Source organism: Loxodonta africana, chromosome 24 (assembly GCF_030014295.1).
Source record: "Loxodonta africana isolate mLoxAfr1 chromosome 24, mLoxAfr1.hap2, whole genome shotgun sequence".
NCBI classification, from domain to species: domain Eukaryota; kingdom Metazoa; phylum Chordata; class Mammalia; order Proboscidea; family Elephantidae; genus Loxodonta; species Loxodonta africana.
Window position 1 is genome coordinate 10948971 of NC_087365.1, and position 13495 is coordinate 10962465.

A 13495-nucleotide genomic window follows, 5' to 3' on the forward strand; every position below is an offset into this window, starting at 1 on the left:
CTTAAAATAAGAATTGGGTAGAGAAAAGCATTCCCAAGGAAGCTAAGGTGGTAAGGACCACTGTGTGAAATGAAACAACACAGTGGGCTAAGTCTGTGAAGGAAAGGAGATTGGCGGTGGGCTGAGAGAGGGAGAGCGTGAACACTGCAGAGAGCACTTTCCTGGAGGCTTCCCAGGCTTTACATTTGTTGACAGCACTGCAGTATCACACTTAGGGATGAGCCAAAAAACTGCCTGGAGGACGAGCAAGTCCTATAGCAAGGCTCCAGAACGTTACGTGAGGGACCTCTGAAGAGAAGTGATGGATGGTGTTGTCCTGGCAATAGCCAGACACTTTATGTTTAGGTGGTCTGACAGAATCCCAAATTCTTGGATGGAGATGAAACTTACAAGCTGAGGTAGTTCAAGCACCTCCTGGCAACAGCTGGGCTTGGTCTCAATCAGGGCACTTTCACTCGGTGTAATAACTAATTGACATTCCAATAGCAATGGCTGGTCTCTGAACATGTAACAACTCAAGGACTACACAAAGATATAAAGGCTGTATACTGGATATTTGTTGTTATTTTTAAAAATTATATTTTGCTGCCCAGCATTCATTTCTCCCTTTCTCAAACCTCCTCAATGTATTTGGGGGATTGCCTCTTGTTCCTTGGGTTTGGTTTTGGTGAGAGTGGAATTCTGGGCACCTCCCTGCTGCAAGGGAGCTGAAAGCTCCTTCTTTCTGGTGCAGGCAGAGGATACCTCAATGGGTATCTCTCTCCTGGGATTTTGAATCTTGGCAAAATGATGTAAGAACAGAAGGAAACTTTGCATACTCTTTATCTCTGAGATTCCTTCAGCAAATTCTCTCCTTGTTACAATTCCTGCTGCCCAACTCTGGAAACCCTAAGACTAATCCTTCAGCCCCCCATAGATTCTGAGACCCTGATATCTTTCCAATAGATTATCTTTTGCTTAAGTGATCCAGAATCAATTTCTCTTGCTTGCAATCAAGAATTTTAATGTATACCGGATGAGAGTAGGACTACAGGGTCCAAGTCAAGACTGATGGCAGGAAGGAAAGAATGAAGAGATCTCGGATGTGGCCAAACCCTCCCCTTCCTTGGTGCCCTGGAATGTGGAAGAGCATTGTGAGAAAGTAGTTCCTCACTTCTTTGTTCTACACTCACACACAAAAACGCCTGGGGCTCATTTGTTAGAATTTTTTGACTCTATCAGAAATCCTATACATGTAGAAAAGAAATGTTTAGGTGTGTAGATTTAGTTCTGTGAGCTCTTGAGAGGTACTCCAGCAAGGGACTTCACTGTGGCACAGGTTTCTAAAATAATTTCCCCAAAGGAATAGTGAAATAACTGGGAAAATGGGATAGGTGGGTATACAACCAAGACCCATCAAATGGGGATAAGTTATGATTTATAGATATGCATATATATTTGTATGTACAAACACACACATATACATGAGCCCTTTGAGAAGCAAAGACTTTATATTAGGAGAGAAAAATGCAAGAAACTATGAAGAAAGTCTGACCCCAAGTGAAGGAGAGAACGAAGGAAGGTTGAGCAAAGCTTCCTCCCCTGTCCTATAGTCTAAGGAAGGTTTGGCAAGGCCATGGGGTATCCAAAGTCTGCTGTCAGAGGAGCTGGGTGTTTCCCAGAATGGGCCTGCCTGAGTAGCTCAGCACCTCAACCCCTGCTGCCATGTTCAATGGCTGTGGCAGTGGCTCATGGGAAGTGTAGCTTCAGCATCAACGTAGTGATGGATTTCAGAGGGCAGCAACTGAGGTTCTTGTTCGACCATGTTCTCTGAATTTAGCAGTCTCGATGGTGTATTCTCATAGCTGCCACAGAATATATGTATATTTATAGTACACAGCTACAGTTATAACAATTGCCTGGTACCAGTTCAATGATAGGCACATAGATCAATGGAATAGAATTGAGAACCCAGAAATAAGTCCATCCAACTGATTGGGGTCAAACTCTATTCAATGAAAAAAAAATGATAGGCACATAGATCAGTGGAATAGAATTGAGAACCCAGAAATAAGTCCATCCAACTGATTGGGGTCAAACTCTATTCAATGGGGGAGGAAAAATACCCCTTTAACAAATGGTGCTGACAATATTCAATATCCACTTGCAGAAAAATCAGACAAGGCCCATGTCTCATACCATACACAAAAATTAACTCAAAATGAATCAAAGACCTAAATGTTAAACCTAAAACTATGAAGTTCTTGGAAGAACAGAGAGAAAACTATGGAACCTAATCTTTTTTAAAAATAAGCTATCAAACATGACTATAAATGCATGGAGAGCAGAAAACAAATTAGATAACTGGGATCTAATAAAAATTATGAAACTATGCAGGAAGCATCCAAAAAAGTTGGAAGGAATACACAGAATCACTATACTAAAAAGAATTGGTCGATGTTCAACCATTTCAGGAGGTAGCATATGATCAGGAACCAATGGTACTGAAGGAAGAAGTCCAAGCTGCATTGAAGGCATTGGCAAAAAACAAGGCTCTAGGAATTGATGGAATACCAATTGAGATGTTTTGACAAATGGATGCAGTGCTGGAAATACTCATCTATGCCAAGAAATTTGGAAGACAGCTACCAGGCCAACTGACTGGAAAAGATCCACATCTGTGATTATTCCAAAGAAAGGTGATCCAACAGAATGTGGAAATTATCAATAGTACCATTAATATCACATTGAAGATAATTCAGAAACGGTTGGAGCAGTTCATCAACAGGGAACTTCCAGAAATTCAAGCCAGATTCAGAAGAGGATGTGGAACAAGGAATATCATTGCTGATGTCAGATGATCCTGGCTGAAAATAGAGAAAACCAGAAAGATGTTTACCTGTGTTTTATTGACTATGCAAAGGCATTCAACTGTGTAGACCATAACAAATTATGGATAACATGGTGAAGAATGGGAATTCCAGACCACTTAATTATACTCACGAGTAAACTGTACATAGATCAAGAGGCAGTCGTTCGAACAGAACAAGGGGATACTGCGTATTTTAAAGTCAGGAAAGGTGTCCATCAGGGTTGTATCCTTTCACCATACTTATTCAATCTGTATGCTGAGCAAATAAGCTGAGAACCTGGACTATATGAAGAAGAATGGGGCATCAGGATTGGAAGAAGACTCATTAAAAACCTGCATTATGCGATGACACAACCTTGCTTGCTGAATGTGAAGAGGACTTGAAGCACTTACTGATGAAGATCAAAGACTATAGCCTTCAGTATGGATAACATCTTGACATAAAGAAAACAAAAATCCTCATGGCTGGACCAATAAGCAACATCATGACAAATGGAGAAAAGATTGAAATTGTCAAGGATTTCATTCTCCATGAATCCACTGTCAACACCCATGGAAGCAGCAGGCAAGAAATCAAAAGACGCATTGTATAGGGCAAATCTGCTGCAAGAGGACCTCTTTAAAGTGTTAAAAAGCAAAGATATCACCCTGAAGACTAAGGTGAGCCTGACCCAAGCCATGGTGTTTTCAGTCACCTCATATGCATGCGAAAGCTGAACAGTGAATGAGGAAGACCGAAGAAGAATTGACACCTTTGAGTTATGGCTTTGGCAAAGAATACTGAATATACTATGGACTACCAAAAGAATGAACAAATCTGTCTTGGAAGAAGTACAGCCAGTATGCTCTTTAGAGGCAAGGATGGTGTGACTACATCTTGCATAGTTTGGACATGTCATCAGGAGGGACCAGTCCCTGGATAAGGACATCATGCTTGGTAAAGCAGGGAGTCAGCAAAAAAGAGGAAGACCCTCAATGAGATAGATTGACACAGTGGCTGCAACAATGGCCTCAAGCATAACAATGATTGTGAGGATGGTTCAGGACTGGGCAGTGTTTCCTTCTGTTGTATGTCTGGTCACTACGAGTCGGAACTGACTTGATGGCACCTAACAACAGCAACAATAAAAATTAAGTACTTATGCTTATCAAAGGACTTTAAAGAGTGAGAAAAACAACCTACAGACTGGGAAAAAAAAAACTTTGAGAATTTATCTGGTAAGGGTTTCATCTCTAAAATATATAGAAAATTTCAACAACTCGACAACAGAAAGACAAACACCCCAATTAAAATATGGACAAAAGACATGAACAGACATTTCATCAAAGAGGACATTCAAGCAGCCAACAAACACGTGAAAAGTTGTTCATGATCATTAGCCCTTAGAGAGGGGCAAATAAAAACTACAATGAAATATCACCTCAACCCTGCTAAAATGACACTGATTAAAAAAAAACCGAAACAGAAAACAACAAATGCTGGCGAGGATGTGGGGAGATTGGAACTTTTATCCATTACTGGTGGAGTTGTAAAATGGTACAACCACTATGGAAGACAATATAGTGCTTCCTCAAAAAATGAGAAATAGAAATTCCTTATGATCCAGTAATTCCACTTCTAGATACCTACCTAAGAGACCTAACAGAAATGGCATGAAAGACATGTGCACACCTGTGTTCATTGTGCCACTATTCACAACAGAAAAAAGATGGAAACAACCTAAGTGCCCATCAATGAATGGGTGGATAAATAAAATGTGGTATATGCACAATGGAATATTACACAGCTATAACGATGAGTTATAGAAACATAAATGAATGAATCTGGAGGATATTATGCTGAGTGAAATAAGTCAATCACAAAAGGACAAATATTGTATGATCCCCTTTTATAAAAAGACAAGAAGAGGTATATATACAGCAATCAGCATTCATTGGTGGTTTTCAGGGATAGAAGGAGAAGGGAGGGAGAATCACTCCCTAGATAGTAGTCACTTGTTTTTTCTGATGGAAAAGACAATACTGAATGTGGGTGAAATATGCACAGTTTGACCAAGGCAAATAAAGACATTAGGAAGTACACAAGAATAAGAATAAGAATAAGGGGTATTTTTTGTAAATTCTGCAATATATACAATTTTGCAACAACAGCAATAATAACCAAAAAATATGTTTGTGGTTACACAGGTAAATATAAATGGATATATGTGTATAGGAAGGTATATGCATGTGCATGTATAGGCATATCTATAGGCATATGTATATACATGTGTGTGCTGCATATATATTCATGTATATAATAAAGCACAGGGGACACAGTAAAGAATATTTCCTAGACATAACCAAAAACCTCGTGAAATTTGTTTATTGAGTTTGAAGTCTTAGGACCCTAGTCTTGTGGGACAACTTGGGCAATTGACATAACATAGTTCATAAAGTTTATGTTCTATATCCTAGTTTTGTCTGGGTTGGGTTGGGTTATCCTAGTTTGGTGAGTTGTGCCTGGGGTCTTAAGAGAGTGCGAGTGGCTGTCTAAGATACAACTATTAATTTCTACTTGCCCAGAGCAAAAGAGAAAGAAGGAAACCAAAGACTCAAAGAAGAAACTAATCTATAGGATTAATAGTCTACATGAACCATGGCCTCATCTACCCTGAGACAAGAAAAAATAGATGGTTCCTGGCTACCACTACCAATTGTTCTGACCAGGGACACAGTAGATGGCCCCGGTTAGAATGGGAGAAAAATGTAGACTGGTTGAGATTAGAGGAACCCCTGAGGCTATTGCCCTGAGATACCCTTTAAACTCTGAACTGAAACCACTCTTGGAGGTCACCTTTCAGTAAGTAACAGATTGGCTCATGAAATAAGCAATATCACCCATGAGTACCGTGCTCCTTAAAAAAAAAAAAAAATCCTGTGAGACCAAGCAGTCAAAAGTCACCCTAAAGCAAAGATGAGAAGGTAAGGGGAGCAGGGAAACTAGATTAATGGAAATGGAACAACCAGAACTGAAATAATGAGAATGTTGACTCGTTGTGAAAAATGTAACTAATGTCACTGTACAATATGTATAATATTAAGAGGGAACCAATTTGCTGTGTAAACTTTCACCCAAAACACAATAAAATATTATATAAAAGAGAATATATGTATGTTTATACATGTATCTCTGTGTGCATGTGTAATCATTAATGTAGAACACTGAAAATGTTGAAATAAACACATAGTTCTCAACCTGAAGAACCATGACATGCCCCTCTTGAAACCTTTTACTACAGAAGCAAGTATTCAAGCAAGAGTATCACTTAAGCTTGGGAAAGGAGGAGTCTGAATTTTGCCATTGCCTCTTTGCATTTTGGTCCTACAATAAGGTCTTTTACGTGCTCTACTCACAAAAGGGAGGAGGCTTTGATTGGCTTTCATCGAGGGGATCCGCATTATGTTGGATTCATTGATGTGAATAATTTCCTTGTGATAGCACCTTTACTTTTGCCCTTGCAAGAGCAACTACCATGTGGAAGTGTTAGGGACTGAATTGTGTCTCCCCAAAAACATGTGTTGAATTCTTAGCCCTTGTACCTCTGGATGTGTGCCTGTTCAGAAATAAGGTTTTTCTTATGTTATGTTAATGAGATCATACCAGTGTAGGGTGGGTCCTAAACCTAATCTCTTCTGAGTTACAAAAAGACCAGAATAGACCCAGAGAGATGCATGGGGGAAAACAGATGTCATGTGAGGATTGTCTACAAGCCAAGGAACCAAGGAATGCCTTGGCTGCCCACAAAGAAGGAATCAATGTGGCCAAGACCCTCATTTGGGCTTTTAGCCTCTAGAACTGTGAGAACATAAATTTCTGTTCTTTAAAGCCATCCACTTGTGGTCTTTGCGTTACAGCAGCACTAGGTACCTAACACAGGAAGTTTGAAAATCCTCATCTGTAGATTGTTTCCCAGAGCCACGTGAGAACAAAAGAAGGTCCACGTCAGATTTCATCTTCTTAAATAACAGTGCAGGGAAGGCTATTACAACATCACTCCAAACTCAATTAGACCAAGAGCCCTCTATTGAAGATGACTGCTTAAATTCATTTCCATAAAATTAATTTTTAATTCCATAATTTTGATTTTAATGGGAGCCAGCAATGGTTAGGAATGCCACACTCCCTGGACACCAGCGCTCCTCTGCAATTTAGCACTGCTGAAGCATGACTGAGGTGTCTGCAACGCTGTCATCTTCTGTTCCTAAACATTAGGAGTCCTCAGACTGGAAGAGACTTTCCCAGTCTATTAGCTAATCGCTCTGTCCTTAGGGAAGACCACAGTTACATAAGCAAGAGAGACGAGAACAGGGTTTTCACAATGACACCATGTAACCCCATCAGCTGTTTTTATTTTTCTGGGATTTGTCAAATTCTAATTTGTGTTCATACTTAATTTTTACATAATAGTAATCGTACTATAGATAAAATCATGTATTCTTCACTAGGTATCTTACCGTAAGAATTTTAAAATGCTGTTACATAGCTGGAATATTTTAATTTTTAATTGCTGCCTTAATATTCCATAGAATCGTGTATTGTAATTTACCCAACTATTTCCATCTTCTTGGTCATTTAGACTGTTTTCTGTTATAAGTGAAACTTCCATGACCAGAGAGACGAAGGTTATAAACTCTTTTAAAAGACCTTCAGGAAAGATCTCAGTATTACAAGTCTGTGTGTTATCAGCCCTTAATGTGAAAGCGGTTTGTCCTAGTGTCTAAATGGTATGTCTCACATTTTAACTAAAAGACCATGACTTTTAGTTTCTTTCTCCTCTGAATTTTAACCTTTCACATATGACGTTTTATATTAATACTTAGATTTGGCACCCAGCACATGTGTATAACTTAATCATAGCTTCCTCCCCTTCTCAAAAAAGAATGTACAGGTAACTTTGATATTTATTTTTAGAATGCTTCTCCACATTGGCCCATTCACCTAAACATTTAAAAAATAAAATAAGAAAGTAGAAGTTTTTTTATTGGCTATTATGCTATTAAAAATAAACAGATGGATATTCTACAGTTCCGGTTCTACTTTTAAACCTTAATTTACCATAATGTGTACCCATTTCACCCAAGTAACTCCTCCCACCCCCAGGCCTTCTCCTCAGTTAAGAATTTCTTAGCCAGCAATGTTTATTGTGCTCCCACACTTAGCCAGTTACGGTGTCTTACAAGGATGATGCAGACACCATCCTGCATATTTACATACCATTTTATAGTTAACAAGGTACTTTCACTACGTTTTATCTTCTCAGCAAAAACTGCGGAGAGGAGGTGGTTTGTTACAGAAGAGGGAATGGAGTTCAGAGGCCACTGTCCAACAGTTCAAAGTATGGTGGAGTCGCGCAGGCTGTCTAATTCTAAACGCTGTGAACTTTCCTCCAAACTGCATTAACTCTTCCTTAAGGGCAGTTAACACAGCCAGGCTTCCAGATTCTGGGATGGCTTAACCATGGATGTGATGCTTGAGAGACCTAGGACCTGATCACTTCCCTGCTGGACTGATACTTAAATGGCTGTGGTTAGGATTAGCTGTGCTAGGCAGTGGTTAAGAGCTCTGCTGCTAACCAAAAAGTTGGCAGTTCAAAATCACCAGCTGCTCCTTGGAAACTCTATGGAGCAGTTCTGCTCTGTCCTGTAGGGTCGCTATGAGTTGGAATTCACTTGACAGCAATGAGTTTGGGTTTTTTTGTGTGTGTGTGTGCTGGGCAGGGGAGGCCAGGAGAAAGAGAATCAAGATGAGAATCTGCCTCACAGGGCATGAGGAGCAGCTTTGCTGGCAGTGAGTATGCAAAAAGAAACATAAAACACAAAATTAACCCATTGCTGGAAAAACTGATGCTTGTGACTATATGATGCCATTGATTGTGCCACACTGTTATGTTCTGTGGCACTAAGAGTTAAATATGTCACAAAACTCTTTTCATTTATAAACTTTATCTCATACTTAAACAGCTCTCTTAGTTTTATTTGGACAGATTTCTTTTACCATATGTGCAAACCAGTCCAAGGAGACTAAGATCACCCACCTCTGATGCCAAATTGTGTGGTAGATAACAAATCCCACTCCACACTCCAGCTGCATCCTGTGGAAATCTCAACTTCCCTTCCCTGTTCAGTTCAGACCCCAGCTGTCTATGCAGCCCTTCGGTCTCTCATCCCCAGGCACATGGGGCTGGGCCAGTGGGTAGTGACTGCAAGCTCAGCAGTCCACATGACTCTCCTCACTTTAGACCAGCTGACCCCAAATTTGGGGTTTTCCTCAGTCCTAACAGGGTACCATCCATAAGCCCAGGAGACTACATGACTCCCAATACCTCAGACCTGCTGGTTCCCCCTGCTCCTTCGGGTGCAATAATTTGCTGGAATGGCTCAGAATTGACAAAGAGATACCATACCCGTGATATAACAGCTTCAATATAACAGAAGAGGATACAAGTAAAGAAATGGCTACGGTGAGACCTGGGAGGGATCACAGTGTGGAGCTTCCATGTCACCAGAGAATGTGCTACTCTCTTCTGTGCATAGTCACCAACCAGGAAGCTCTAAGTCTTAGGGTTCAGAGTTTTTTATCAGCCTCACCATGTCGTAATGATAGATTACATCATGCCTTCTGAGGGTTAGTTAGCACTGGGCCCCCAGGTGGTCCCTTTTGGTCTGTTTAGGCCTCATTCACTAGCCTTAGGTGTAGTTTGGCTCTGAGAAACCCGTAACAAAAGACCAAATTGCTTTCTGCACCTCACACCATAAATAACTCTTCTGCAAACAAACAGAAAAAGGAAAATGTTAGCCAAATCTATTGTTTATGGTGCTCCTAAAACTCCCACACATCTGAAGTCTAACTCAGAACTGTCTGGGTCTGTGATTTCCCACACGATATCATCCTCTGTGCCACTGAACCACCCACCGTTGCCTCCCAATGGAAAATAATCCCCCTTATTTAGTTGGTGAGGGTGGTGGTGATAGCAGGATCCAGGGGTGGGCTGGGATGGGGTTGGATGTGGGAGAAATATTAAGAGTAGAGAGAAGTGTCCAAAAACTTGGATCTTTTATTTATTAAAACCTTCTTAACTTCACCTAGCCTTTATTATGGGCTGGGAACTTTTTTTTTTTTCCTTCCTGGTAGATTAAAACAACACAAAATATCTATGCCAGAAACGTCTTTCCCAACACTTCAGCTAGAACACCCATGGACCACCTCAGAGAGGCATACACATGGGGCAAAATATTAAGGCATAAGCAGGAAGTCCCGTCTGCTTCCTTGCCTGGTTTTTCCTGTCGTTTTTACTCTCTGTGGGAGGAAAGGAGATCTGAACCATTTCCGGTATGTGCTTACAGAGGTGGGGTACAAACTGAAGGAGAGGGTCTGTCTGATCTCCCTTTCATGAAATGCCAGAGGCACAGCGGAGTGCTTTTGTTTCAGCTTCGAGCTGCTGGGGAAAACTAAACTGGATTGGATTGGGTCTCTGTCACCTTGTAGAAAGGAAAACATAGCATGACCTCTATTTAGACACACTAGCAGTATACAGTGTGGTGGAAAAGTGGCAGCATAGCATTATGGTTGAGAGCTTGGACTTTGGGCTAGGCAAGCATGAGTTACAGGCCCTACTGTACCTACCACTCACTGGTTGTGACATCTGGAGAAAGCTACTGAACTTATTTATGGCTCAGTTTACTCACCTGTAAAATGGGGATGAGCCTTAATAGTGACTAACATTTACTGAGGTTTAACTGTATGCCATGCAGTGCTTTAAGTACTTCATGTATATAATCTCAAGTATTTTTCACAACAGCCTCACAAGGGGTTGGGAATCAAGGCATTGGAAATTAAGTGACTGGCTGAGAGTTGCACAGCTAGCAAAGGGTAGAGACAGGGTTCAGACCCAGCAACCTAGTTGCAGAGCCTGAGTACTCCCTTACTACACCAGGTTGCCTCTCTGTTCCTACCTCCTATTTGGGTTGTTGTGAGGATCAAGCAAGATAATGTGTATGGATGCCTACACATAGTACATGCTCAATAAATGCCAGTGATCACTACTCTAATTATTGCTACTCTAATTATATATTGTTATAATATTTCAGGACCTGTGGAAAGGCAGTGGCATGACACCTTTCCTTGTTCCATCCCACCTGAAGCCAGGCTTGTCTTATTCCAAAGCAGCCCATGATGCCTTTCTTTCTTTCTCCTTGTTCTTAGCTACTTGAAGACAAGTCGAGCTAACCATAGGAAGAGAAACCAACTGGAGTCCATTCCATGCAAATCCTGAATACAGAAGATCCCACCTGCAGGAAAAGTACCTCTCCACCCTTTTTTGACTTTGCCTTTCCCAAGCAATGTGTTATCCCAGTGTCTGTAATGATAAACAGAACATGACTCATGGAACAAACAACCCCAAAAAACCCATTGCTGGGGGTCATGTTGAGATTTTGAAGGGAGGTGGCCACTCCTAGGCTCAGAAGTTCTGGTTCATCTGCTTTTTCACCAAATGCTGCCCTGGGTTGTCAAGATCCCAACAAGGATCTGGAGATGAGGGATTTGGGATGAAGGAAGGTGTAGGCCAAATCAAAAAACCCCCAAACCTGTTGAGTTTGAGTTGATTCCAACTCCCAGGTGTGATCAGGGGAGGGCAAATGCTGGAGGGAGGGAGTAGGTGGTGACCTGTTGGGGAGACTCGCTGCTCCCTTTCCTACTTGAGCGGGCAGGTAGGACTTTTTGGGAAGCTTCAATTGTAGGCAAATCACAGAGCTTAACTTCCTCAAAGACACAGAGTTAAGCCTCCATTATGGCTGAGTGCATTGCATTGATTGCCCTCATTTAGAGAGGTTTGCCCATCTTGTAAGAATGAAGGAGATCAATTGAGGAGAGAGGATATGGCTACATGCCATTGGCCACAGTTCCAGTCACTGCATTTTAGTGACAAGATATTAACAAATTGCTATCCATCATCTGAAGCCTTGCATACAAGGTATACCATGAAGTGAATCAATGTAATTAGGGAAGGATCGAAAGATGTTTCTAGTGGAATGAGTGCAAAGAGAGCTGCCGGGAACACCTTTACAAGGTAGAATCCCAGCACCCGGGTTTGATTCATGGCTGGGGTTGTGTTCAGCACCATCTTGATCTCCCTCTTGTTCCTGATTCCAGGATGGTAGGGGAAAGTTAGGAGTTGAATTTAGGGGATTACAGAGGCAGATATATAAAGAACTATAGAATTTTGCCCTCCATGTGGGAGAGCTGGGATTGACTCCTGGCCAATGCACTTCGTGTGCAGCCACTACCGACACATCTGTCACTGGAGGCACGTATGCTGCTTTGATGCTGAACCGCTCTCAGCAGAGCTTCCAGTCTAAGATGCACTAGGAAGAAAGGCCTGATGACCTGCTTCCAAAAATCAGCAGATGAAAACCCTGTGAATCACAACAGTCTGATCCACAATCTATTACGGAGATGGCACAGAGCTAGACAGCATTTTGTCTCACTGTGCATAGGGGTGCCAAGAGCCTGGGGCTGACTCAATGGCAGCTAACAACATTAAGAAGAAGGATATTAAAAAATGGTAAGTACTATGCCAAATATCAAGAAGTAATGGTTAGACTGGGGTGTTCTTAAGAGGACAATTTTCCGGAGAAGCCAGAAATCCTGAATTACTGTCCTTGGCCAAAATGATATGGTCTTCTGCATGGTTATCCTGAGAGTTAAGTGTGGAAAAGAGACAAAGCAAGGCTCCCATCCCATTGCTGTCAAATCGTTTATGACTCATAGTGACCCTACAGGACAGAGTAGAAGTGCACCATAGTGTTTCCAAGGAGTGGCTGGTGGATTCGAGCTACCAGCTTTTTGGTTAACAGCCTGGGCTCTTAACCACGGTGCCACCAGGGCTCCAAAGCAAGGCTAAGTCACTTTAATATATTAGTGGCCTCGGCCACACATGCAATGGGCCATGTGGAAGGTACTGTTGCCCAGCACAGGTGGGCTGAAGAGCCTCAGCCTAACAGAGAAGGCTCCTGAGATGAAAAATATACCCCCAAAATGAGAAAGGGAGGAGGAGCAGAATGAAGATGGGAAGAGGAAAAGGAGCAAAGAGAAGTCTCTGCCCCCTCCATCCAGCTGTGGCCCAACCAGAGTTCTCACATCTGTCAGCCCACTGAGTTCTCCACCTGCCCCAGAAGGCACTCCAGGTGAGAGGCAAAGGGCCACAAGGAAGGTACTTATGGACCCAGCTGAGAATGAATGGCTCTAGCATAGCACAGGGACACAGCTTTCAGAAGCTTTACGTGCTGCAAAGCCCCACTGGGATGTTCATATTTCAGCTCTGCCAGAAGTCAAGAAAGGATGCTGGTGGGGATGTGTCTTGGATGCCTTGTCCCCATTCTGGTCTAGGTAGGGAGGGCCCAATAGCGTGCTTCTGCAAAGGAAGGTGTGAAAGTACTACAGTCTCATGGAATACTGCTGTCTATGACTGGCAAGCTCTGCTGGGGACAGCCATTGGCATCAAGATTTCCTGCCTTCTTCCTGTGGGTCAGTCACATCCATTCTTTCCGTGTCCACAGGCTAATGCTGGTATCCCAGCTACTGTTTCACAAACATGCATGAGA

At 41.9% G+C, this 13495-nt stretch overlaps 1 protein-coding gene across 2 annotated transcripts in view; it reads right to left on the reverse strand.

The window, feature by feature from the left end:
• PCSK2 (proprotein convertase subtilisin/kexin type 2) overlaps window positions 1-13495 on the reverse strand; it is a 328111-nt gene that overhangs the window by 169057 nt on the left and 145559 nt on the right. The gene's annotated exons all lie outside the window — the stretch shown is intronic.